Below are 26,097 nucleotides of genomic sequence, written 5' to 3'. Positions count from 1 at the left end.
TCCAGACCTATATTTGGGGCTCTCACTTTGCCAGAGGCAGACATTAGGAGCCACTAATCAGCTTAACACCTGTTGGAGGGGGCACCATGAGACTGAATATTAAAAACCATGGTCTCACCCTACACCTTGGAATTTGAAAGCCCCCAGGGCCTTGCTGATATGACATCTGCTGTAGTGACAGAGAGACCCCTAGTACATGGGGAACTAGTTATAGGATAAAGATGGGTAACAATTTCTGTGTTTGGCGGGGGGACCTCTGTGAAGGCCTATGTTAAGCCAGGGAGCATACTCAGTATGAACCAAGGTGAAAATTTCAGGTTTGTATGGATTTGAGCACCTCACTCCGAGCACTCATAAGCAGAGCTGAGAATTACAGGCTATTAGAGGCATTGCCTATACAGAGCTCACTGGGTCCAAAGAGAATTAATTGAAGGTAGACAGAAAGACAGAGCCAAGCCACTTATTTAGGCACTCAACATAAGAGCATAAGTCTGAAATGCAGACTCAGTGCAAGATAGCTGGTCAGTTAGCAAGCACTTAGTACCATCTCTCCAGCCACCATACAGACTCACCTTTATGCATACCACACTTACACTGGTTCATTAGTGTCGAGGTGAAGTTCTGTCTGACCCAGGAGACTTACACTAACAGCCTAAACTCATGCTAGAGAGAGACAGCCATATCCCAAGTCAAAGTTTAGAGAAGAATGCTTTGCCTGCCCCCTTTGGCAACAAAGAATATTATAGCAATCCACAGCAGTTGCTGTCCCCCTTACACATCCTTTTCTTTAGATCTTTCCTGTTACTTATTAAATCCCTCCCAACATCATACTACCCCAGGACAGAAATCCTCTCCCCAGAGAGCACAATTCCTTCATACAAAAGAAAAGGATAAGCCAATATATCACCTCTAAGGTTTTCACACCATTTCCTCCTAGCAGCCTGTTTCTGAGCCAACAAATATTTCAAGTAGTAGCCTGCAGCTGGTCCTTTTTAACTTTCTCACCAGTAAGAGCCTCATTAGCACCACTTCCATAATACTTACTTCTAAAACCAGCACCTGGATTACTGACTATCCATTCATCCCCCACAACTCTAGGAGAGGTAAAGGGAGATGGTAAGTAGAGGAAAACATTAAAAATCCCAGACTGAGCTGGTCAATTTGCTGATTAGGAAAGAAGAAGTTATCAGTGGTTTGCTGTCAAAACTGTGAGACTGTATTGAGTGGGGTCTTGCAGGGGTCTGTCCTGGGTGTGGTACTATTCAATATGTTTGCTAGTGACTTGGATAATGGGTTGGAGAGTACGCTTATAAAACATGCAGATAACGCCAAGATGGGAGGCATTGCAAGAACTTTGGAGGACAGGATTAGAGTTCAAAATGACCCTGGCAAATTGGATAATTGTTCTGAAATCAACAAGATGAAATTCAATAAAGACAAGTGCAAAGTACTATACCTAGAAAGAACAAACCAAATGCACAAATGAAAAATGGGGAATAACTGGCTGGGTGGTAGTACTTCCAAAAAGAATCTGGGGGTTACAGTAGATCACAAATTGAATATGAGCCAACAATGTGATGCCATGAAAAGGAAGGCTAATGGGAGTTTTGTATCTAAGACATAGCAGGTAATTGTCCTGCTCTACTCAGCACAGTTGAGGCCTCAGTGCAGCATTGCATCAAGTTTTGGGGGCCACACTTGGAGAAAGATGTGGATTTTTTGAAGAGAGTCCAGAAGAGAGCAACAAAAATAATAAAAGGTTTAGAAAACCTGACCTATGAGAAAAGGTTAAAAATAATTGACCATGGTGAGTCTTAAGAAAAGAAGAGTGAGAGGGGACCTGACAACAGTCTTCAAATATGTTAAGGACTGTTACAAAGAGGACGGTGATCAATGGTTCTGCATATCCATGAAGATAGGACAAGAAGTAGTCAATTTAATCTGCAATAAAGGAGATTTAGGTTTGAGATTAGGAAAGGCTTTCTAACTATACGGACAGTTAAGTACTGGAACAGGTTATCAAGGGAGGCTGTGATCTTCTTGTCCCTGGAGGTTTTTGAGAACAAATTAGACAAACAACTGTCAGGGATGGTCTAGGTTTACTTGGTCCTGCCTCAGCAAGGGGCTGGACTAGGTGACCTCTTGAGGTCCCTTTTAATCCTACATTTCTATGATTCTATATGCATAACTTTACACACATGTCTAGTCCCACTGACTTCAGAGGGACTAATCAGATGAATGCAGGTATTTGCAGGAATGGGAGCTTAGATTTAAGCTGCTTTGGACAGGGTTATTTTTTTAAGAGTTATATCCACCTAACCGCACTCTCTAAATAATTATTTTGACTTCAGAGTGAGAGGACTGAATCTCAGTATATCTGGGGCCTGAGTCTCCACTCCACGTACCCCCGGGGCAGAGTGAGTGTGATAGGGAGGTAGAATGTTGCTATGTCAGAGTGATACTCTGTGACACCTGCTTTGCACAGGTGGACGTGACTGTGTCAGGTGCTGGCATTGGGGAATCAGGGCCCGTGGGACAGTGTCTGCACTGTTTCACATTAGTGTAGTAAATACAGCCCTCTACTCCCCACCATTTCCCAAACTCCCAAGATGGGGTTGCTTAGTCTGCATCTCTCCGGCATCATTTTTATCCATGGAAGAGAACAAAATTTCCCAAACCTTCGGGATGATGATCTTTGTCTCATGGGAAAGTTCTAGTTTTAAATTTAAAAACTGGGGCCTTTTCTTAACCTCTGGTTTGGTTTCTCAAACGGACGCTGTCAGGATAATCCTCTTTTTTTAATCATCAGGTTATTAAACTGGAAGAAGCCGAACACTCTTAAATTCTTCTTGCCAATGTACAAAAGTTTGTGTGACCTTGTCTATTCATTGGAGCTACTGTATTTTCTCCTCATGCTTCTCTGCCTGTACTTGTGTACATAACTGCACTCTTAGAAGAGACAACATATATTTCCCAGCCTGAAGGAGAAAGGGTTTTTAGTGTTATGATCCTAAAATGCCTTATAGGTTGTGCGCATGGGTCACTCCCCTACCAGGAAAATGCAGTCAGTTTGATGGTGGAACAGCTCTGGGCAGAGATCCCCATTTGTGTCACTCAAAATTGGGGTCATCCCCTTTTTCATTCGTTTGTGCTGCAGCTTCCAGTAACAGATTGCAAATTGGGCTGGTAGAAAATCTTCCATTGAAATGTCTTTGATGAAAATCTGGGTTTTGGGTGAAACTAGAGATTTTGTGTAAAGTGTCTATTTCCCTCCAAATTTTAGAATTTCAGCAAAAAAACAAAAAAGGTTACAGTTTTCAACAGGTATGGGGTGGGTTTTTTTGTTGTTTCCCCCCCACCACAAAAGTTGAAATTCTGCAGAGAAAGAATCCATTTTCCAACCAGCTGTATTTGCATACACAGTGTGAAACACTCCCTGGTACTTACACCACCTATGCAGCCTCATACAGCCCCAGTGCCACCTCACAATGTCTGACATGACAATGTTGCCTGGCTGTGTTGAATGCTAGGATGTGATAAAGACCCATTAACACATTTCCTGCACTAGAAATGGAAGTGAGTAATAACGTCTCCATTTGAATAACAGACGGAATTTCTGTGTGGTACACAATGTAAATAACCAAGCTGGAATTTGGCCAGGGCACTATGAAAAACATGTCTTAATTCCTGTCAAAAGAATGCATGGGATTTTTAAAATATTATTAAAACTAGACCCAAGGGTGACACGCAACCACGTGCCATGCATGAAGCAATAAATTGCTCCACACTTCTGGGGGTCTTGCTCTGTTAACACCACAATAGGGTCTGCCCCTCTTAATGATCTAAACCATGACTTCTAACCTTTAAAGATGAATGTGCGGGACCCAACATTCCTGTACTGCCTCAGAGATGAGTGTCCTGAGCCAAACCCTCCACGCGTTTTCAAAGCCACCTGGTTGTATCGCTCCACCAGTTGCAAACTTCTCAGCTTCCATTCCAGAGGATGTAACCTGCATAGCATACAGGCAAACCTTAAAATTTGGCTGCTCTCTATCACACAGGCAATTACCTAGGGCAGCCAAATTTTAAGGGTCTGGGCGCCTTTGGACTGATATGGGTAGAGGTTTGCCTGTATGGTCCCTAAGTTCCTCTGTCACTGTCAGGTTTCAGAGTAACAGCCATGTTAGTCTGTATTCGCAAAAAGAAAAGGAGTACTTGTGGCACCTTAGAGACTAACCAATTTATTTGAGCATAAGCTTTCGTGAGCTACAGCTCACTTCATCAGATGCATACTGTGGAAAATACAGAAGATGTTTTTACACACACAAATCATGAAAAAATGGGTGTTTATCACTACAAAAGGTTTTCTCTCCCCTCCCCCACTCTCCTGCTGGTAATAGCTTATGTAAAGTGATCACTCTCCTTACAATGTGTATGATAATCAAGGTGGGCCATTTCCAGCACAAATCCAGGTTTTCTCCTCCCTCCCCCCCCCCCCCCCCACTGTCTGCTTTTGTGCTTCAGGGAGAGGCCGTTGAGTTGCTCGGTCCCTCACTGGCAGCTGGAAAAGTGCAGTTTGCTTGTAATGGCAGGATTGTGTGTTCACCCCCTTATACACCAGGCTGTCATAGCCCAGCTGCATGGCATTAGCCTTCTATACAACACATCTCCCCTCTAGGGACCACAACATGAGGGCAAAATACAGCTGGTAAATCTCTGGGAAATAGCACTGGGCTGAGGTACGTCTATGTTTTCCTTCTCCCCCCATACTTTAGCTGCTTGGGATTCTAGCTGAAATACAGCAAGAGCCACATGAGAGTCAGAGGCAAACTAAACTCTCCAGTCTAACGATATGGGGTTTTCTCACTTCACCTGGAAACAAGATGAGCCCAGACTCAAAGGGCTGGCATTGTCGGGAGCCTTTGAGACCGTCTCCAGCACCGAGCCCACCGCTCTCGTACCTAACATTCTCTTCTACACCTAAGAAAAAGGACGCTCTCTTTGAAAATGTTCCCCAAACTAAATTTGTCACTAACCCGCCTCTTATTATTTAGTATTACACTAGAGGCCTCAACAGAGCTTGAGGGCTCTATGTACCTACACATAGTATGGGACAGATAAGTTTACGGCCTCTTAGGCATTGACCCCTTCCACCTGGTAATGTACACACTAGTTCGCCACTGCTATTTACTGGATGGAAATGGAACCACTCGTCTGAGTGTTAGAAGCTTGATATTGGTTACAGGTAATGGAGCTTCTCTTAACTCTAGCGGTAGGGTCTTGTTTTATGTGGGGCGATCAGGAGAACTTGGGCTCGATCTCTGCTATAACCCTCAAGCAGCTGAGGTGCAGGATAGCGACAATGGTTACATTTCTGGCTGGTTATAGCTCATTTACAATACCAGTGAAAATCCTGGTTATTATAGTTAGGAGTGGAGAACTATCCTGGCCCTCACAGCTAGAGGAATAACCAATATACAGTTGTATAAATAGTTTCAATATATCATGTATTGTCACCCTTCTTCCAGTTGACTGGAATCAGTAGAGAGATTAAGGCTGTGAGAAATTGCCCCTGCTGTTTGCAACAGCTCTCCCAAAGAACTGACTTCACCAAGCTACCAACAATGCAGCATTTCCACCAAGCCCGTACGCTGCTTCCGCAAAAGGAAAAAGAACTTGTAAGACCCTGTGTAACAGCATCAGGTGGTGATCCCTCTCGTAACAATGTTATATTGTAAGTAGTAAATGTGTTAGCCCATGTTTTTGTACATGCAGTCTGTGTTCAGCTCTGTTCTACATTGTTGATTCTGTACAAAGAGCACAAGAGGTGTAAGTTCATTATCTGCTAGCAAATCTGCGATGTGCTCTTTTCCACTGGTAGTGAATGCGAATGGCCCAGGTTCAGATCCTGCCCCATGGCACAGGCTCACACTGCAGTTGCAATATACTGCAATATATGCTCTGTGCTGGATGAGACAGAAAAGAGTTCCTCAAGTTTTGATCAGCCTGTAACTGTATCACGTACCAGCTGCTGATCAAAAAGGCATCTCCGAGTCTCATTACCGACAACAGCTAAGGGAGCTTCTCCTGCAGCTCAGGTAAGGGGCTTTGACTATGTACTCATGGTTTCTAGCCTCCCCCCCCCCCCCACTCACAAAGCCACTTAGCTTTGTGGGTCAGCTAATGAACCTGACGGCTGTTTTTGTGTATGAGGCCATGGATCATTATACAGTGCCACACAAGGGGGTACTACATGGTTACAGGTGCCTATTGGAGGAGACCTTCCTTGTTGGAGGTCATCGGGGAGGCAGTTAAGGCTATTAGATGCTTTTTGAAGATGAAGAGAGGGCCCCAGGACTGCTATTACTGAGCACAGAGTAGCTGCTACCCTAGTGGTCACTGCACCACTAGTCTCTGGCTCACTGCATCAGCTGGGACACCTGGCCTATCAAAGTGCCACGGCACCCAAGTTCCAGTGTATTCAGTAAACAGCATGAATTCCCTTGGCAGTGAGGTGGGGAAAATACCCAGCAGACTAAGAGGGGTAGCCGTGTTAGTCTGTATCCACAAAAACAATGAGTCCGGTGGCACCTTAAAGACTAACAGATTTATTTGGGCATAAGCTTTTGTGGGTAAAAAACCCACTTCTTCAGATGCCTGGAGTGAAAATTACAGATACAGGCATAAATAAACTGGCACATGAAGAGAAGGGAGGTACCCAGAGTGGACCACATCCACCCTGACTGAGTTGGCCTTGTTAACACTGGTTCTCCACCTGTAAGGTAACTCCCTTCTCTTCATGTGCCAGTATATTTATGCCTGTATCTGTAATTTTCACTCCATGCATCTGAAGAAGTGGGGTTTTTTACACACGAAAGCTTATGCCCAAATAAATCTGTTAGTCTTTAAGGTGCCACTGGACTCCTCGTTGTTTTTCCAGCAGACTTAGATGTTTGGCTACTCCCTCAAGTCACAGCTTCCATTTCCTTAGTGATAAATGTTCTCATTCCTTCCAGAATCCAAATGCAGAGAGATGTTTCTAGGGAAAGCCTGTTCTGCGGCTGTGTTGTAGGTGACTCAGAAGGCATTCCCCACCCAGGACGTTCCTGGGGAGTTCTGATCACCAGCAGTCGCCACAGAAGCCTGAGTCATTGCCGTGGCGTGGGAGGGATCAGGCCATTAGCAAGGAAGCTATCAGGCCAACCAAATATTAGGGCTGAGGCATTTATTTATTTTTAAAGTTTATAGAAGGGGAGATTTGGTTGGCCTCCTGGTAAGGGAGCCTTTAAGTTTGTTCAGAAAGGTCCCTTGCAGCTGGAGCTTCACTCTTAGATGTGTGGTCCCTAAACAGAAACACTTGCTGGTGATCTGCAGAGAACAGACTGGTCACATGGTGCTGGGTTCAGCCTTGTTTCTAGCTGCTACCTTGTACTAAAAGCAGCTAAAAAACACTTTCCTTACCTTGCTTTTTCTACATCAGCCACTGCAATGGTCACTCCAGAGATGCTACAGGCTTATGAATGGGAGTGGGAGGGGAGATGGGTCGGAGCAGTCCGGAAGAGGAAGGGAAGAGTCCACCACACAAACATTCGCAAAAAGAAAAGGAGGACTTGTGGCACCTTAGAGACTAACCAATTTATTTGAGCATGAGCTTTCGTGAGCTACAGCTCACTTCATCAGATGCATTCAGCTGTAGCTCACGAAAGCTCATGCTCAAATAAATTGGTTAGTCTCTAAGGTGCCACACGTCCTCCTGTTCTTTTTGCGAATACAGACTAACACGGCTGCTCCTCTGAAACAAACATTTGAGAAATTAGATCAGACATGAATGCTATCTGACTAGAACCCCCTTTCTCTCCATCCCCTAGAGCAAGGTCCAGGCCCAAAGTGTGCTAATAGCACGTTTCACTATATAAGTAAGTTTCACAACTGAAAAGACTCATTACACACACCAACTAAGTTTTAAAATGTCACAACAACCAAGACATAAGACCAGGATCTTCTACTGCTTGGTAAGATTTTTTTCAGAGCTGCTAATAACTCAGGATGGGCAGTTCCCACATCTCCAGGAAAGGGAAGGGTAAGGCAGGAAGAGAGGAAACAGAAGGATAGGCCTGAAGTGCGATCAGTTTGTGTTATTTAACAGCAGCAAAGAACGGTCACAAAACAATGAGTGTTAGCAGCACAAGGGCAAGCTTCGATTCTCTGAGCAACAGCTCTACAGGCTGTAAACAGCCTTCAGAGCACACAACAAGTATGAAAGCTTCATTAGGCTAATTAAAAAGTGGAAATCTAACGTTGCCACTGGGGCTGATGGCTAAGAAAAGTCATTTTCTCATACGGAATTAGTGAGCTACATTCTTGGCAAATCAAGGCTGGATTTCCTTTGAGAAATTAGAGCCTGATCCAAAGCCTAACAAAGCCAGTGGGAGTCTTTCCAATGGCACCATAATAACAGCATAATGGAGGACCCTCCTTTGCCCCTCTTCCAGAGTATTTTCCTTAGCACTGTTCTGCCTTGTGGTTTCTCAGTGACACACTTTTAATGGCAGCCAATCCACCCTTTATTGTGTACCATGGGCCTGGCAGGATGTGCCTTGTAGAGATTGAGGGAGACATCTGCATTATTGTTTATGAATATCATCTACACCCCAGTTTACCTGTTTAATATTATTCTGTCTGACTGCATAGAGCTAAATCGAAGTAGGTTGTTGAGGGGAAACAAAACAAAGATCAGGTATCAGGCTTCAAAATAAACTATGATACATCTGAAATTTTTGGACTTAATATTCCCAGAAGGGTCAAATGTATGTCAGCTGCACACATTTCAATGTGTAAAGGGAATCTTTACAATATTTAGGAAACACTACTGTGGTGACACATGAAAAGCTTTTAAAGGCAAATTACCCTCCAATGTGGAATAAAATAATAAAAGATTTTGAAGGAACAGAATAAATATGAAATTTTTGGCTAAGCAGGGTATCCTAGGGGAAGAGGAATGGCCTCCTAAAGTTGTTGTTTTTATTTCAGTGCATTTCTGTTGGTATCCCTGATGTGACTTTAAGAACATGGCAGGATGCACTAGTAAAATTCAGATGGAAACATAAAAGACAAAGGGTGAGTTCAAAACTTCTGTGTCGCCCTACAAAGTGGGGTGGACTAGCTTGCCCTGATTTGGCTTAAAGAAAAGGAGTACTTGTGGCACCTTAGAGACTAACCAATTTATTTGAGCATAAGCTTTCGTGAGCTACAGCTCACTTCATCGGATGCATACTGTGGAAACTGCAGAAGACATTATATACACAGAGACCATGAAACAATACCTCCTCCCACCCCACTCTCCTGCTGGTAATAGCTTATCTAAAGTGATCACTCTCCTTACAATGTGTATGATAATCAAGTTGGGCCATTTCCAGCACAAATCCAGGTTTTCTCACCCTCCCCCCCCCCACACACACAAACTCACTCTCCTGCTGGTAATAGCCCATCCAAAGTGACCACTCTCTTTACAATGTGTATGATAATCAAGGTGGGCCATTTCCAGCACAAATCCAGGTTTTCTCACCCCACCCCCCACCCCCATACACACACAAACTCACTCTCCTGCTGGTAACAGCCCATCCAAAGCGACCACTTTCCCCACAATGTGCATGATAATCAAGGTGGGCCATTTCCAGCACAAATCCAGGTCTTCTCCCCTCCCCCCCGCCCAAACTCACTCTCCTGCTGGTAATAGCTCATCCAAACTGACCACTCTCCCTACAATGTGTATGACAATCAAGGTGGGCCATTTGGGTGGGCTGATTTGGCTTGTTGTTATTATACATCACATTTAAAAGATGTGGTTGTGACAGATATTACAACCACAAGCTGTAACTTTGGGGGCACATAACGTATTATGGTTCTGTACCGCTGGGGGCAGGCTGAGTTCTGGATTTAGCCATGTTTGGTCAATTTTCCAAAAGTGATTTAGGAGCCTGAGAGCCATTGTCAAAAGTGACTTTGTCCTTGTCCACACACACAAGCTGTGCCGTTCTCGTGCTTAAGGTGGTACAACCCACCCCCATAGTGTGGCCGCAGTTATACCAGGATAAAGGTTTTAAACCAGCAGAACTTAGTCGTGGAAAGGAAGGGGAACAGCTGTAGTGGTATAAGCACCTTTATCCCAGCGTACCTGGGACCATACCAGGAGTTATACTGATTTGTGTGTACTAATAACGAGCTCCCCTCCTCCCCGCCCCAACCAATGCAGTTACTGTGATACAAAACCAGTGTGCAGCGCAGACCTGAGGCACTGAGGAGCCTAAGTCTCATTGAATGGAAAGGGGGCTTATGCTCCTAAGTCTCTTTTGTAAAATGGGGCCACCGCCAAAGCGCTCTTGAAAACGTTCCCTGTTCTTTCATCCCTTCGCTGTATGATGCTGAGCTACACCTGTGAGAGCCCACCCTTCCCACTGAAACCATTCATGACTTGGAAATACAGGAACACGCAAGCGCCCGATCCTTTGATTAGCCTGTGGAAGCAAAACGTGTCAATGGTGGCTTTTGACACAACTGCAACACAGCAAGCCTCTTGTTTGCTTGCGGCTCCTGCTTCACTGGTACCTGAAGCAGGGGACAAGCGTCTTAGTCCCAGGTGTGTGCTCTATAGGGATAACAACTAGAGCTATTCAGGAGTCAGGAGGTGACCCCCTCCTCAGCTATTCGGGAGCTGCCCCCAGCAAGGGACAGACAGGCGTCTCTCCGGGACAGCGGCCACATATCCTCAGGCACAAAAGGGCTGCAGAGCTCTCTGCATTTGTCACAGGCCCTAACCCACTGGTGTTTGGTAGCTTGGTGTCAACGGGAGCTAAATCCAACCCTCAAAGTCCCAGGCTAGCTGCAGCCCCAGCCAGAATTTCCCCAGAGGTCAGCGGTTTGCGCCATCAGTGGCTTGAGTTTGGGCAGGTTTGTGCTAGCCTCCAAACTGCACCCGCAGGCAGAATCCATGCGCCTTGAGCAAAGAAGAAAGCTAGTGTCAACCTACTCCAGCGTCACCGTCTCAGCTGGCTGCGGTTGAAGGACTGACAAGTGTTAGGGCCATGACACATCCATGTTCCTACCTAGAAGGCAGGAAACAGGTTTTGTTATAACCTTAGATCAAAATGCTACAAGGCCTACACCTCCCTTCAGAAAACACAAGTGCGAAAGCCAGGTAGAACCAGCGCTGTTTGGGTTGACGCTGGGGTTTGAACCAGGGACCTTCAGAACTATAAGCATTCGCTACTTGAACTAGAGCAGTGGGTTTCAAACTGTGGGTCGTGACCCAGTAGTGGGCCGCAGAATGTCAGGCACTGGGTCGCGGCGGCTCTGGTCAGCGCTGCTGACCGGGCCGTTAAAAGTCCCGTCGGCGGTGCTGCCCGGCTAAAGCAGGCCAGCTCCTACCTGTTCTGACACCGCGCTGCGCCCCGGAAGCAGCCAGCAGCAGGTCCAGCTCCCAGGCCGGGGGGGCCACGGGGCTCCATGCGCTGACCCCACCCCAAGCACCAGTTCCACACTCCCATTGGCCTGTGGGTGAGAGCCGCACGGAGCCGCTTGCGCCCCTCTGCCTAGGAGCCGGGCCTGCTGCTGGCTGCTTTCAGGATGCAGAGCAGTCTGCAGTGCCAGGACAGGCAGGAAGCCTGCCTCTGCACCACCACTGACCGGGAGCCGCCCGAGAGAAGCCTGTGCCCCAACCCCCTGCCCCAATCCCCTGCCCCACCCCAGAGCCCTGACCCCCTTCTGCACCCCAACCCCCTGCCCCAGCCCTGAGCCCCCTCCCACACCCCAAACCCCTCAGCCCCAGCTCCACTGGGTCGCGGGCATCAACAATTTTCTTCAACTGGGTTACCAGAAAAAAAGTTTGAAAACCACTGAACTAAAGGACTACCTCCTTTAAGGCTCATTGCTAGGAGACTCAGTGGAGCAGCCACTAGAAGGAGACAAAGAGCCATGCAGGTCACATAGCTGAGTAACTCTGATTAGTCAGTCCGCTCCCAAAGGCCAAGCAAACATCACCTTTAAGACGCACCAACACTCCCAGTGCTATTTCCAAGTTTAAAATAATCGTCTCCTTATTACAGAGCTGGACATTGCTTTAGTTGATTTAAAACGGAGTGTTGGGGTGCCCTCTGTTCTCCTGTGTTTGTTTCCCATCGGGGGTGAGACGCAAAAGGAACAAGCAAAGAGGAGAACCAATTTCTGTGTGGCCAGTGCAACGGCTCAAGCAGTATGTCCCTGGAGTTGGGGGGTGGGGTTGGGGGGAGGATGCTGCAGCTGTAGGAGAGCATGGGGCGGAGGGAGATTAGAATTATTTTGTTGCACATAAGTTTTGTTTTGTTTTAACATCTGGATGTTCCCTCTTGGGACAAGCTTGCACCTTCCTTGAGTCCCTGTGGAGCTGATAACATCAGTTCTTAGCTAGCTGGGAGGCAACCTGCTTAGCCAGCCATGTGCAGCCCCCACATGCTCCGGAGAGCTGCTCCTTGCTCCATCACATGCAGCATCCCTTCCTCTTGTGGTAATCTTCCAGGTGAAGGGCATTTTCCTTCTGCTTGTCCTCTTGAGCTGTCAGCAGCCTGGAATGATCAACAGATTAGCAGTTCAAGAACACAGCGGCCTGATACTGCCTGCTTCCTGCCAAGTCATTCATGCCCTGTGGTCCCCATCAGGCAAAAATAAACTAGATGTTGAAGAGTGAAGGGAAATAGTGAGAGCTGAGCTTCTTTTGGAGTTGGGCTACATAAAAGACAGACAGACAGACAATATTGGTGAGACATTCCAAATGCATGCAGAGGAGGAAGTAGCATCTACTAGAGGAGACAGTGTGTCATAGTGGGTGGGGCACTGGCCGACGACTCAAAAGATGTTGGATCTATTCCTGACTCTGCCACTGGCCTGCTTGGTGACCTCAGACAATCATGTGCCTCAGTTTTCCCATCTGTAAAATTGGAATGCTGGATCCTTTGTAAAGCACTTTGAGCTCTACTGATGAAAAGATGTATAAGAGCTAGGTGGTATTATTATTACACTACATTAGAAACACAGCAGGACTTCCTGCTTAATAAACCGTTAACTACTAAAGTGGGTCAAAAATTGTAAAAAGACTTTTGCGTGTCAAAGCTTTCAAAGAGAAATTATTTTTCTTTGTTTCCCAAAAAAATGCCTGTGAACTTTTTGAAGCAATTTAAAAACGAAAATTTGTCAGATTTGATATTTTTTGTTTCCCTGCCCTTTTCTCATTTTGCCACTAAAAAAGAAATATGAAAAAAGTAGAAGAAAGGGAGAAAGGAAAAACTGAAAAAAAATAAAAACTGAAAATGAAAATTGTCCAGTTTTCATAGAAAAACCCAGCAATTTAATTTGGGGAATTTTTTTAAAAGGTCTTTTTTGGCCACAAAAACAAACAAAACAAAAGTGGATCACACGTTTTGACAAGCTCTGATCTTTCCTTAGGTTGTGACAGTGTCCATACAAGATGCTTTCCAAACACAGGGGAAGACAACAACCACTTCTCTGGCATGTTGACCCCTCAGCCTGTTGAGTCACCAAAAACAATGCGCTAATCCAAGTTCTCATTTGGGACCAAGTGCTATCTCAGATGAACACCCCTTCTCCTTGCCTGTACCTGAGAGAGGTTGTAGCAGCTTGGCCCTGGCTGAAAAAGATCCAAGGGTGATGCTGTTCCACTCCACTCACCTTGCCATATGCTCCAGGATGTTATAGCCAGTCATAGCGCTGCACTCATAGAAGACAGCCTTGTATTCCTGCCGGCAGGGAGAGTCAGAAGATAACTTCTGCCGCTCTCAACCCCCTGCCCCACCTAGTCTCTCTCTCTCTCTCTCTCTCACACTCACACACAAATGATCCTTCCCCATCTCCAGCACTTACAACAGATTATCCTCCGTCTCCCCACACACAATGTAATGCAATTCCGCTCCGGAACCCTCTGGGGTTTCACAGAATGCTGCATACATGCCCCCAGTAATACTGGCATCACAGAGTGTCATCCCGTGAGTGGTACAGGCACGTTCTCTTTCAGCAGCTGGAGGCCCTGGTGTCCAGAGGGTGTCAAAGCTCTAGCAGCCAAGGGGAGCACTGGGTTGGGTCTTTCAGCAGCTGGAAGGACCGGGGGAAATGCCCCCTCACTGGCCTGTGTGTGCTGCCATGCAGCAGAACATAGGAGAGTCAAGATCCTGGTCGGGTGCAATTTGGAGCACACCTCATGCACCACTACATGATTCAATGCAGCAAGGCCCCAGTGCAGGCGTCTTTTCGGCTAAGGGGAGGCAGGGACCACTAGGCATTGAAACGTGGAAAATAAATTCCCATTTCATAATCAACCAGGGCATTCCTGGCAAAACTAAGGTATGCCAAGAGCGTGGAGCCTGGGCTGGCAGACTTGCTAGATCCCTGGTTAAATGGCCACTATTTCAAAGGAATGCTGTGGGCTGCACCCTCACCCTGAGGGGTCAAAGTCATTTTAAGGATGCACCGAGCCCAAGCACAAAGAGACCTGAAGTCCCTCCAGAGCCAGGGTCTATCACAAGCTGGCCACTTTATATTATCATTAAGGCTAAGAGTTTGTCACGGATCTTTTTAGTAAAAGTCACAGACAGATCACGGGCAATAAAGAAAAATTCACGGAAGCCCGTGACCTGTCCCTGAATTTTACTAAAACTATCCATGACAAAATGGGGAGCCCAGTTGCGGGGTCCCCACACCATCTGCAGAGGTTGGGCAGTTGCGGGGGCCGCTCTGAGCTCTGGGGGCCCCCACTGCCTGTGCAACCTCTGAGCTCCAGGGTCCCCTGGCTTGGAGTTCCGGGGTACCCCCACCACCCGTGGCAGCCAGGAGCTTTGAAGGACCCCTGCTGCCTGCAGCAACCAGGAGCTGCAGCCATGCCTCCTGAGGTGGCTGGGAACTTCGCGGAGCCCACAGCACCCTGCGGCAGGAGGACCCCGCAGCTCCTGGCCAACAGGGCTGAATTCACGGAGGTATCTGGAAGTCACAGATTCCATGACTTCCATGACCTCAGTGAAAAAATCGTCATCTTAATTATCATTTAAGGACTTCACCCTGCACCACTGAAGTCAAGGGGAGCTTGGCTGTTGATTCCAGGGGGGCAGGACCATACTCTGCAATAGCCGTTAGCATGCGAGAGTTCCCTCCCATTTCCTAAATATGGCTGTGAGCACGCAAACCAGACCAGAGCGAAATCTACAAAACCTTTGGATTGGGGAGTAGCATACAGAGCCGTACCTTTGCCAGCCTTTCCCCCTCCGTCTTGGGCACGTGCTGGGTCTTTCCTTCTGCTGCATCCATTTTGTTTCCGAGCAGAAAGATCATGGCCCCATCCTCAATCCCTTCCAGCAGGACAGACAGAGCAAGGCTCCCGTGAGAACCGTTTGGAAGACAGGAGTATCTCGGGGCTGGATCCTGATCCCACTGACATGAACAGGAGCCTTGCCATTAGGGTGACCAGACAGCAAATGTGAAAAGTCAGGACGGGGGTGGGGGTAATAGGAGCCTATATAAGAAAAAGACCCAAAAATTGGAACTGTCCATATAAAATCGGGACATCTGGTCACCCTACTTGCTGTTGACTTCCATGAAAGCAGGATCAAACCCTGTGGGACCTGCCAGGGCACTGGGAGATTTTGTTTATTTAGGAACTGTTCTGCAAGCTCTTCAAGTGACACTGGGAAAGGAAGTTAAACTATGGGAATGTTCTGATTCCAAGTAGTTGATTTATCAAGCCTTAATGCCAGGGTTTTGGTGAGTGGGCCAGGGAGGAGATGGGATTTTAATTGGAGGGAGGGGGGAAGAAAGGAGTTGTATTTAGTTTCACTGACTTTTTGAAAGAAAGAAAGAAAGAAAGAAAGAAAGAAAGAAAGAAAGAAAGAAAGAAAGAAAGAAAGAAAGAAAGAAAGAAAGAAAGAAAGAAAGAAAGAAATCTGCCCTATGAGAATTTAAAAATCCTGCCAGTTTTTCCTGTACAGCCTGAATTTCCTTGGTCTGGAGCCTTTCAGCTTGATGCCTGCTGAACCCAGCCATCCTTAACTGAAAATCCACAAGCTAAACAGGGTAAGCAAACTTAAGCCCTCACATAGCATTTTAGCAGCAGCTGTCATTCAGGATTCACATCTGAAGTCCCTTATTTAGGTAAAACCCCCATATAACTTCACTGGAAGTGAACTTGAATAAGAACTTCAGAATTTGACCCTGGATCATTTCCAAATTTAAGGATTCTACTCTGCACCATCCACAACATTTGAACTGCTCAGGCTTAGAGTCAGGTGAAAAGTATGGGCCAAATCCTCAGAAACAACTAGAGATTTTGGATGCCTCAATTTTTGGGTGCCCACAGTGGCCTGAGTTTTGGAGAGCAGGTACTCAGCCCATTCTGAAAACTAGGCCCTTTTCAGGTTTCAAGTTGGATTAAAAAAAAAAAAAGCAGCACCTGAAATCACTAGACATTTTTGAAAATCTTGGCCTTGAATCCTTAAAATTCCTTGGAAAAAAATGACCAAGCTATTTCCAATGGGTATGTGCAAACTTGTTGACATTATTCATAAAACTAACTGAGCAGATTTATTTCAACCTTGGCTTGATTTTTGTGTCTCAGCATGATCTACAAACAAGCAAAGTTTGACATAGAATCATAGAATATCAGGGTTGGAAGGGACCCCAGAAGGTCATCTAGTCCAACCCCCTGCTCGAAGCAGGACCAATTCCCAGTTAAATCATCCCAGCCAGGGCTTTGTCAAGCCTGACCTTAAAAACCTCTAAGGAAGGAGATTCTACCACCTCCCTAGGTAACGCATTCCAGTGTTTCACCACCCTCATAGTGAAAAAGTTTTTCCTAATATCCAATCTAAACCTCCCCCACTGCAACTTGAGACCATTACTCCTCATTCTCAGCTTCAGCTTTGCATCACCCATACACAAAATATCTACTCAGAACATGTAGGGAAAGTATTCACCCCTTTCCTCTCCCCACAACTCAAATATATCTGAAATGATTTTGCTTTCAAACTTTTGCACACACACACAAAAAACCCTTGCAAATCGACAGAGATTTTTGCAAAATAACGTCACCCCAAAAGAATATGTTTGTGAAAGTTACAGCAAACTGGAATAGGGGTTGGAAGAGAATTTATTTATTATTAGTGTTACAATAATGCATAGAGGTTCTAAATTGAGGTCAGTTCCTCATTGTGTTAGGTGCTGTACGTACACACAGTAAGAGACAGTCTCTGCCTCAAAGGGCTTTTGATCAAAACAGACCATCATCATGTCTTTGCTTTCTGCACAACAGTAAGAATATTAGGAAACAGCTGAGTTCCAAATAATCAGGTTTTACTAAATATATACAAACATGCCACACTTAGCTACATAAATACACTGTTGCTGTGCTAGGTTTTGGTGACTTCTGCAACAGAAGACCAGGAGGCCCATTAGTGGGCTTCGAAATAATTGAACAGAATACTACCCAATTCCTATCTACTACAAGCACCCAAACCAAATCTTAGCTACAGTAGCTTAGCTACCCATGTCTGCTATTATGGTTAATACTGTTTGAGTACCCTACAGACCTTAGGACCTTCTAGGCCTTTACTAGCATACAACATGGCTGTTTCAAATGGCCGCATCTCTAGAGCAGGTCCACGTGGGGTCATTACAGTAAAAGAAGAATCTTGAGCAATGCCAGCATGTCAGAAACAAGCCCAAACGTGTCTCGCTCTTACCTGGAAGCTACTCATCCAGTTCCACACTGCCACGAAGGAGCACTCAGTGGTGATGTCATACATCACAAAGATACCATCCACCTTCCGGAAATACTGTTTGGTGATGCTCCGAAACCTGAAGTCAAATGAAACCGAAGACACTTCCAGCACCCATTCAGCTGTTAACAAGCAAACAAACTATCCCTTTCTTAACATGGATCCTCTTTGCAGGGCCTGGTGGGGTTGGGGGCAGGGAAATCTCTGCAGAGTGATGTTTTGGTGGATCTGTAACTTGGACCTTTTCTGCACTGGGATTTCAGCCACTGGTTTAGCTGCACCAGAGTAAACAGCTTTGACCCAGTATAAACCACATCTACGTGAGGGCTCTCACCAGTTCAGCCACACCAGGGACAAAGCCTTCATCTTATTTGCCCCAGTTTGCAAATGTCTCATACAAAGCAGCCACCTCATGGATGACTCGGCAGATAGATTTGAGTTCCAAGACAAACTCCAGCAGCTTGGGTAAGTATGTATTTTGTCTTGGGGAACATACATTCTAGTTGGGTTTACAGGCACATTGTTTACTGAGTTAAGTGAAGTAGAGATTGCAAGATCTCCACATATTTGTGCTTTATTAGAAGAACACTTTAGGATACAGGCTGAGAAGTAAGTCCATTCTCTTGGATAAAGGCTAGAAGAACATGCAGCAGGAAGTGAAGTTTCTAAACTAAATAACTCTGCTTCCCTTGGAGCATGTTCTCTTCTATGGCCTGCGGGGGGTGCTGTTTACACTAAGGGCTGGCATCAGAAAAACTCTCCATTTGAGAGAGCCAATACAGTAACTCCTCACTTAACGTTGTAGTTTTGTTCCTGAAAAATGCAACTTCAAGTGAAACGATATTAAACAAATCCAATTTCCCCATAAGATTTAATGTAAATGTGGGGGGTCAGGTTCCAAGGAAATTTGGGGGGGCAGACAAAAGGCATTATATACTGTACTGTGGTTGGGAAGTGCCCCTGGCTTACCCCACACAGGCACAGCTCACTGCAGGCAAGGATGCTAGGAAGCACCTTCGCAGCAGCAGTGGCAGCTTAGCCGGAGAAGAACAGGCGCCAACTTTGCTGGGGGATGCTCCAGGCCTGCCTCTTCCCATCCCCGCTCCACTCCAGGCCCACCTTTTCCCACCCCCACTCCGGAGCACGCTGCATCCCTGCTCCTTCCCCGCCCCCAGAAAGTCCTAAGTGCTGCCAAACAGCTGTTTGGCGGGCTTAGGACTTTCTGGGAAGGAGGGGGAGGAGTGGAGACGCAGCACTGGGGGAAGCACTGGGAGGGAGGGGGAGGAGGCAGAGAAGAGGAACTTGTGCAATGCTCCCTTGTAAAGTCGCTGCCCTTCCACAAAATCTTACATGCCGTGTACAGAGCAGGCAGCCAAACGACCTTATAAGGGAGCATTGCACAACTTTAAATGAGCATGTTCCCTAATTGAGCAGCGACGTAGCTTTGAAACAACGTTAAGCTGGAGGACGTTAAGTGAGGAGTTACTGTAGCATGTCTCTGGAGTTCCAGCAACACTTTTGACACTACAGAGCACACTAGACAGTGGAGTGGTGACCACATGTAGTGGTTATTTGCTTCTATGGGCCAAAAGAGATCATGAAGAAGATCTCCCATGTGTGCAGAGGAGTTTGTCCCCCTTTCTTATACCAAGCATTGGCTGCGTGCCACCAGTTAAAAGCTGTTACATCAATATTTTCAGAGCTAAGAAAGATTTTTGCACCATTCCAAGGTCCTGATTCAGGAAAGCAGTCAAGCCAGGTGCTTACTTATAAGCACATCCTAAAGGCCCATTGATTTCAATGGAATTTACACACATGCTCAAGTGCTCTCCTGACGAGAGATGATTTCCTGAAGTGGGGTCCTTGTGTGATTCAGGGAAAGCATGTTACAATTAGGTTAGAAACAATTATCGCCTGACAGCTCTGCCTTGGCATAAATATGGCTACAAGAACTTGTTTAAATGGAAATTTTGCTTCTTACGTGTGTCTGATTTGGGGCAGTCTCTATTTATAATAACCAAGTATATGGCAGTTCTGGACTGCAAAATCTGATTGGCTGAGATGGGGCTTGTATCATTGTTAGTGGCCAGCAGAGGGTCACACCACCCCTGTGACCTCAACCTCATCATGAGATAGGTCTGATGTCGCAGCATATTTAGAGAAAAAATGCAGTATGAGAGACAATTTCAGTGTATTTATTGCCACACTCCATGAAATTAAATGGCCCCCTTGAAGTGGTAAACTCAGATTTGAAAACACAGCATAATTAAACAGGAGTAGCACATAGTAAATAAAAGTAGCTCTCTCTAACACAGTGTGGTTCTTTGTCCCCTCTAGTGGCTACACCAGAGAAGAGGTTTATGATTGTGTTACTGGCTCTAAACTAAAAGAGCTAGTCCTTTATTTTAAGAAGTACAGGTTGGTGCTTTTAAATCCAGAGGTCCTAAATTCAATCCCAGCCAGGGCCATTGTTACATAAAATTATTTTCCAACATTCCTCGAGGCATCAGGAGCTGTTTCGAATGCCACCTGCCCTGTTGTTTTTCAGGAGCACATCAACTTAGGTAGGAGAACTTTGAGGGCCACAGCAAGTTTGTATCCCGATGCAATGATGTATGGAAAGGCTGGCCCCAGCCTTAAGTATATGGACAAGTACTCCAGGTGTATTGAAATTCACACCTTTTCCATGGCACTTGTAATCATCCCCTCCATGACTGCTTGGGAACCACAGATCCTATAGATCTCCTGCATGGAATTGTGATACAGACACTGGTGGCAGAACCTTCTGGTGCCAGCTAACAAGCCCTATAAGGTTAAAATGAACATCACATTCCTTGGGACCTGGTACAGGTCTGCTCTCTTCTCCCACACCCTGCCCACAAACTCAGTAGCCACTCTCAGCACTTACTGTTATCTGCTGTGAGCCTGGCAGCATGAAATGCTAGCATAGAACCCAAATGCTTCATTTACCTCTCCTGGCCCGCTGTGTCCCACAGCTGCAGGGCCACTCCTGTGTTATCCACCATTAAACTCTTCACCTGGTAATCAATACTTGTAGGGGCGGCAACAGCACATGGGGATTGCAGGATGGGGCAGGGGAAAACAGGAAAATGAGGCCTAAGGAAAGGATCAGCTGAATTACTTCAGTGAAACAAAATTGTAGGGGCAGGGACTCTGTCTTCCTTTGTGTTGGGGAGGGGCCCAGCTCATTTGGGGTGCTCCTGCAGTCTAAAGAGGTGACAGTGAAGGCACCAATCCTTCCCAACTCCCTCTTTTCCCTTTCTCTTCCCCAGAATTTACATGGGTGGCCATAGGTCAGACAGCTCCCTGGATAATTTGGAGATCAACAACCCATCCTCTGAAGATCTTTAAGGTGTCTCAGGTTGCGCATCCCAGAATCACTAATCCTTTTTGGAAAATCTTGGCCATTATTTGTCAGTGTCAACAACATGTTCAGTGCTGTGTGGAACATACAGGAGAGAGAAATTATCCACTCCGCTAATGCTGAAGGAGAAGGTGTTCATGAGTAACTCTGCACTGCCATGGATCAGACACACAACAATGGGATCATTTCAAGCTTCCTTTTTTGATATGTCATTCTGTCCCTCATTTCCCAGGCCAGAGGTTCACACTGCTGTGACCTGGCAGCACAGGGGAGTCCTTTCACCTACCAATGGTTGCACTGATCTTAGCCATGAACCTGTCATAACAAAAGCGATGGATGAAGGAGCTCTTGCCAACGCCAGAGTTGCCCACAAACACCACTTTGAAGACATGTTCTGGGGAAGAGCTGACTGGTTCAGGTGCCTGAATTTGGGCAAAAGAGGGTGGGAAGACAAGAGGAGAATAGAGTTTATAGAAACCAAGGTCTGAGTTGTGCTTTATGGGCCAGAACCACAGCTGGTATAAACCAATGGAGATTGGAGGTGGGTGGTAAGGTTCACAAAAGCTCCACAAGATTCACCCATCTGCCCCCAGTAACACATGAGGGAAAAGGAAGAGCCCTAAATGATTAGACTTACCATGGTTTCAGTGCCAATGGGCTGCTCTCCGGAGGACAATAGGGAATCATCGTCCAATTCATCAGGTGTTTGCCTCCAGTTGACATCACGCTTTGGAGCCGTCCTTGGGTGCCCGCCAGCCCCTGCCATTTGCTGCAGCTTTCGCTCACAGCTTGAGGTGCAGCGCTCTCCAAAGCTCATGCTGTTTGCTTTCTCCTTCTTCAGTGTGGTTGTGGTGGCCAGGAAGTATTTACAGCTCTTCTTGTTGGGCTCTTCCACAGTCACATCCTCCAGGAAAGTGAGAGGAAGATCCCCAGGAACCAGCTGTCTGCGCCGAGACCCATGTGTGCCCCAGAGATGGGATGGGGAGGCCCCAGAAATGATCAATGTGACCAAGTTAGAGCACGCAGAATACTGACTGGGACACACACACAGACTAAGACTCAAGACCAACAGTGCCCCCTAGGGGAAGAAGGAGGCAAGAGGACACAGCACACACGTCCCAGTTCTGCAACCTCTTACGCACGTTTCAGTGTTTGCAAGATTGGGATCCGAGACTGTGGATCTTACCCACATGTTATATAGGTTCAAGGCCTCTTAATGGAGCAAAACTCAAAGGAAACTCAGAGATGGTGGCAATAGGATCCTGGCACCAGTAGGGGTACGGACAGGCTGACTAAGAGTCCATTTCAAACCATTTCTTATGGTGACTGTCTGTGTTGTAATTAGATGGGGGAGAGGGGGGATTTCAAGAAAACAAATTGTAGCCAATCGTGTGTGGCAGGTTTCCAAAAAGAGTGATGTTTGGTTTATTTGAACATTTTTAGGATTTTTTTTAAAATAGAAAATTTATTTTTGCTGGCTTTTCGTTGTTGATGTTCTTTCAGTTCTTGGTTCTCACCTGCCACCCTGTCCCTTCCTTTTTCCTATTGCCACAGGAAAAGGGAAGGGAAAACAGGGAGAAAGGAATGGGGGGAGGGGGGAGGAAAAACAAGACACTGCAAGATGACTCTGTTTTTCAATTTCTAATTTCATCAAAAACACGTCCCTTATTAGCAGCCACAGTTCAGCTGAGTGATCACATTCCCCCACCAAGTGCAGGGGGCTGGACTTGGTGACTTCTCACGGTCCTTTCCAACCCAACATCGCTATGATTTACAACCAGGGGTGAAAGCAACTTAAAGGACTTACTGGTACTCCGGAGTCCTGAGCAGGGGGCGTGGCCTCAACCGGAAGAGGCGGGGGCCTTTAAATACCCAGGCCCTTTAAATCAAGATTTAAAGACCCCAGGGTTCCGGCTGCAGCTGGGAGCCCCCAGGCCTTTAAATCACACCCGGAGCTACCAGCTGCAGAGGCAGCTGGGAGCCCTGGGGCTCAGGGGCGATTTAAAGGGCCCTGGGTTCCGGACACCGCTACCACAGCAGAGCCCCTGGCCCTTTAAATCACCGCCGGAGCCTGATGCAGTTACCCCAGGGGCTCCGGCAGCGGGGCTTGGGTGGCACTTTACAGGCCCCGGGGCTCCAGCCGTTGCAGGGAGCCCGGGGCCCTTTAAAGCGCCAGCCTGGGGAAGCCGGTCCGGCCCGGCCCGGTGTACGGGCTCTTGCCGATATGCCGTACCGTACCAGACTGGCTTACTTTCACCTCTGGTGTGAGCTCCGCAAACCAGTTCTAAAAACTGGGTCTTAACACCACACACAACTGGCTCAGGGGAAGGAAGACACCAAAGATCTGGGCTCTGACAGACGGTTATTCTTCTGAGCCGGCTGCTTCCCAGCTGTAACCTCTCAACTGCAGTGGAGCTTTTCCCTAGGGACGGTCGAGTGGGTCATCACCCACTCTGTCGTAGTTGTGAAATGGCGGCATGACCGCCCACCGCTGCGTGTGTTTGAAGCCACGTCTCCACTAAGAGGGAGGATTACAGGACCTTAGGGCAGGCTGCCCCGTGCAACTGGTCATATATGATGTTAATCGGATGGCAGGGAGAGCAGGCACCTTTGGAATAATTCACTTGGTACAGAGGGCTTGTTAGCACTTGGAGCACACAGTGAGGAGCTGAGAGCTATGGCCGGGTTGGCTCGCCACTGTTAAGGACCTAGAAGAAGGGAAAGGGAAGATGTAAAACTGAACTAAGCGCTTGAACTCAGTGGAAAGATTTCCTTTCGCTTCCATGGACACTGGACCAGATCCAAACGAGGTGGGGCCAGGGGAGACGTGCATGCTACATTACAGCCTAATCCTAGGGTAGCACGCTCACAATTGTATCGAGCTCGCCTTTAATACAAGGCACTAGTGGATGGACCAGGGGTCAGCTCTTTTCCCTCTCCCCTAAGCCTGCATGTGGCCAATACCACTAGGGCTGTGAACATTCATTACCTCCTAAGTGCATTCATTTTCCTCCTTGTATTATAGGGTGATCAGACCAGAAGTGATGGAGAATAGTTGACCGATTGAAATTCCCAACAGGAGGAAGCTCACACATGGGCTCCAGCTCTTGGAGAATAGAAATGTGCATGACCTTCCCTCTACACCCTAAAGATACACAAACACGACTGGCTGGAATATGGGGTTGAGAGGCAAAGGCCTCTTCAGAGTTGGGTTGCCAACTTTCTATTGGCACAAAACCGAACACCCTAGCCCCACCCCTTCCCTGAAGCCCCGACCCCTGCCCTGCCCCTTCCCCAAGGCCCCACCCCCCGCTCACTTCATTCCCCCTCCCTCGGTGGCTCACTCTTCCCCACCCTCACTCACTTTTACTGGGCTGGGGCAGGGGGCTGGGGTGCAGGAGAGAGTGAGGGCTCTAAATGGGGGTGCGGGCTCCAGGGTGGGGCCAGAAATGAGGGGTTCAGGGTGCGGGAGAGGGCTCCAGGCTGGGGCAGGGAGTTGGGGTGTGGGAGGGGATGAGGGCTCCAGCTGGGGGTATGGGTTCTGGGGTGGGGCTGGGGATGACGGGTTTGGGGTGCAGGACGGGGCTCCAAGCTGGTGGGGGGCTGAGGGATTCAGAGTGTGGGAGGGGGCTGTGGCAGAGGGTTGGGGTGCAGGAGGGGGCTCTGGGGTGGGGCTGGGGATGAGGGCTTTAGGGTGTGGGAGGGGGCTCTGGGCTGGGGCAGGGGGTTGATGGTGCAGGGGGGATCAGGGCTCTGGTCTGGGGTTGTGGGCTCTGGGGTAGGGATGCAGGAGGGGGCTCAGGGCTGGGACAGGGGGTTGAGGTGCAGGGGGGTGAGAGCTCTATGGTGGGGCTGGGGATGAGGGGTTCAGGGTGGGGGAGGGGGCTCTGGCCTGGGGCAGGGGGGTGAGGTGTAATGGGGTGAGGGCTCTGGGTATGGGAGGGGGTCAGGGCTCTGGGTGTGGGCTCTGAAGTGGGTCTGGGGATGAGGGGCTTGGGATGCAGGAGGGGGCTTAGGGCTGGGACAGGGGGTTGGAGCATGGGCTTACCTTGGGCGGCGGTGCTGCGGAGCCAAGGCAGGCTCCCTGCCTGTCCTGGGGCACCACGCTGTGCCCCAGAATCGGACATCAGGTCCGGCTCCTTGGTGGGGAGGTGGGAGCCAGGGGCTCTGCAGCACGCGCTGCTCTTGCCCACAGACACCACCCTCCCAGCTCCCATTGGCCAGGAACTGGCCAATGGGAGGGCAGAGCCGGTGCTCGGGGCAAGGCCAACATGCAGAGCCCTGTGGCTCCCCCCTGCCTAGGAGCGGACCTGCTGTCCACTTCTGGGGTGCAGTGCGGTGCGCCAAGACAGGCAGGGACTAGCCTGCCTTAGCCCTGCTGTACCGCGAACCAGACTTTTAACAGCATGGTTGGTGGTGCTGACTGGCGCTGACAGGGTCCCTTCTTGACCGGCTGTTCTGATCGAAAACCTGACACCTGGTCACCCTACTTCAGAGAATAGTTTTCATCAAGGCCACTGAAGGCAAACCACCACCTCAGGTGGAGTGGTGCAGCTGCACGTTTACAGGCTCTCCTGAGGTTATAGCAATTCTTACGTAACGTGGTCGCTCGACAGCAGGAATGGAACAGAAGGAAGATCAAGCACTCCTCCTCTTCCCCACACCACCGTAATCGCCAAGCCTCTGCCCCTGCTAAACCCTTTGGATCATCACATGCCAGCAGCTGTGTGCTGGCTCACCAAAGGCACAACTCTTGAGAAGAATGGGAGGACAATATCTCCAGGCCCTTCTGGTTGCATTGGGTAGAATCTCAGCAAGAGGCTCAGGGATCCTCCCCAGCTTCTTCAAATTCCCAGCAGAGGATTTGCTCAGATGTTGTAAACCAGACTTTTACCAGGGGCTTAAATA

General features: G+C 47.8%; 1 protein-coding gene across 7 annotated transcripts in view; it reads right to left on the bottom strand.

Moving 5' to 3' along the window:
* CRACR2B (calcium release activated channel regulator 2B) overlaps positions 1-26,097 on the bottom strand; it is a 90,342-nt gene that overhangs the window by 1,879 nt on the left and 62,366 nt on the right. The window contains exons 11-12 of one of the 7 annotated variants that reach the window (XR_012159314.1): positions 17,769-17,883; positions 15,376-15,547 (exon numbers count right to left, since the gene is read on the bottom strand). The exons of 3 other annotated variants lie outside the window; for them this stretch is intronic. The gene's annotated coding sequence lies outside the window, so the exon portion shown is untranslated. Of the gene's footprint in view, positions 1-15,375; positions 15,548-17,768; positions 17,884-26,097 lie in introns of those variants that run through there. 3 more of the 7 variants (XR_012159315.1, XR_012159317.1, XR_012159316.1) reach the window with 3 other exon arrangements.

The sequence above is a fragment of the Lepidochelys kempii genome, chromosome 6 (genome assembly GCF_965140265.1).
Source record: "Lepidochelys kempii isolate rLepKem1 chromosome 6, rLepKem1.hap2, whole genome shotgun sequence".
NCBI lineage: Eukaryota > Metazoa > Chordata > Testudines > Cheloniidae > Lepidochelys > Lepidochelys kempii.
The sequence above is the reverse complement of the archived record's forward strand: the minus strand, read 5'-3'. Positions and strand labels throughout refer to the sequence as shown.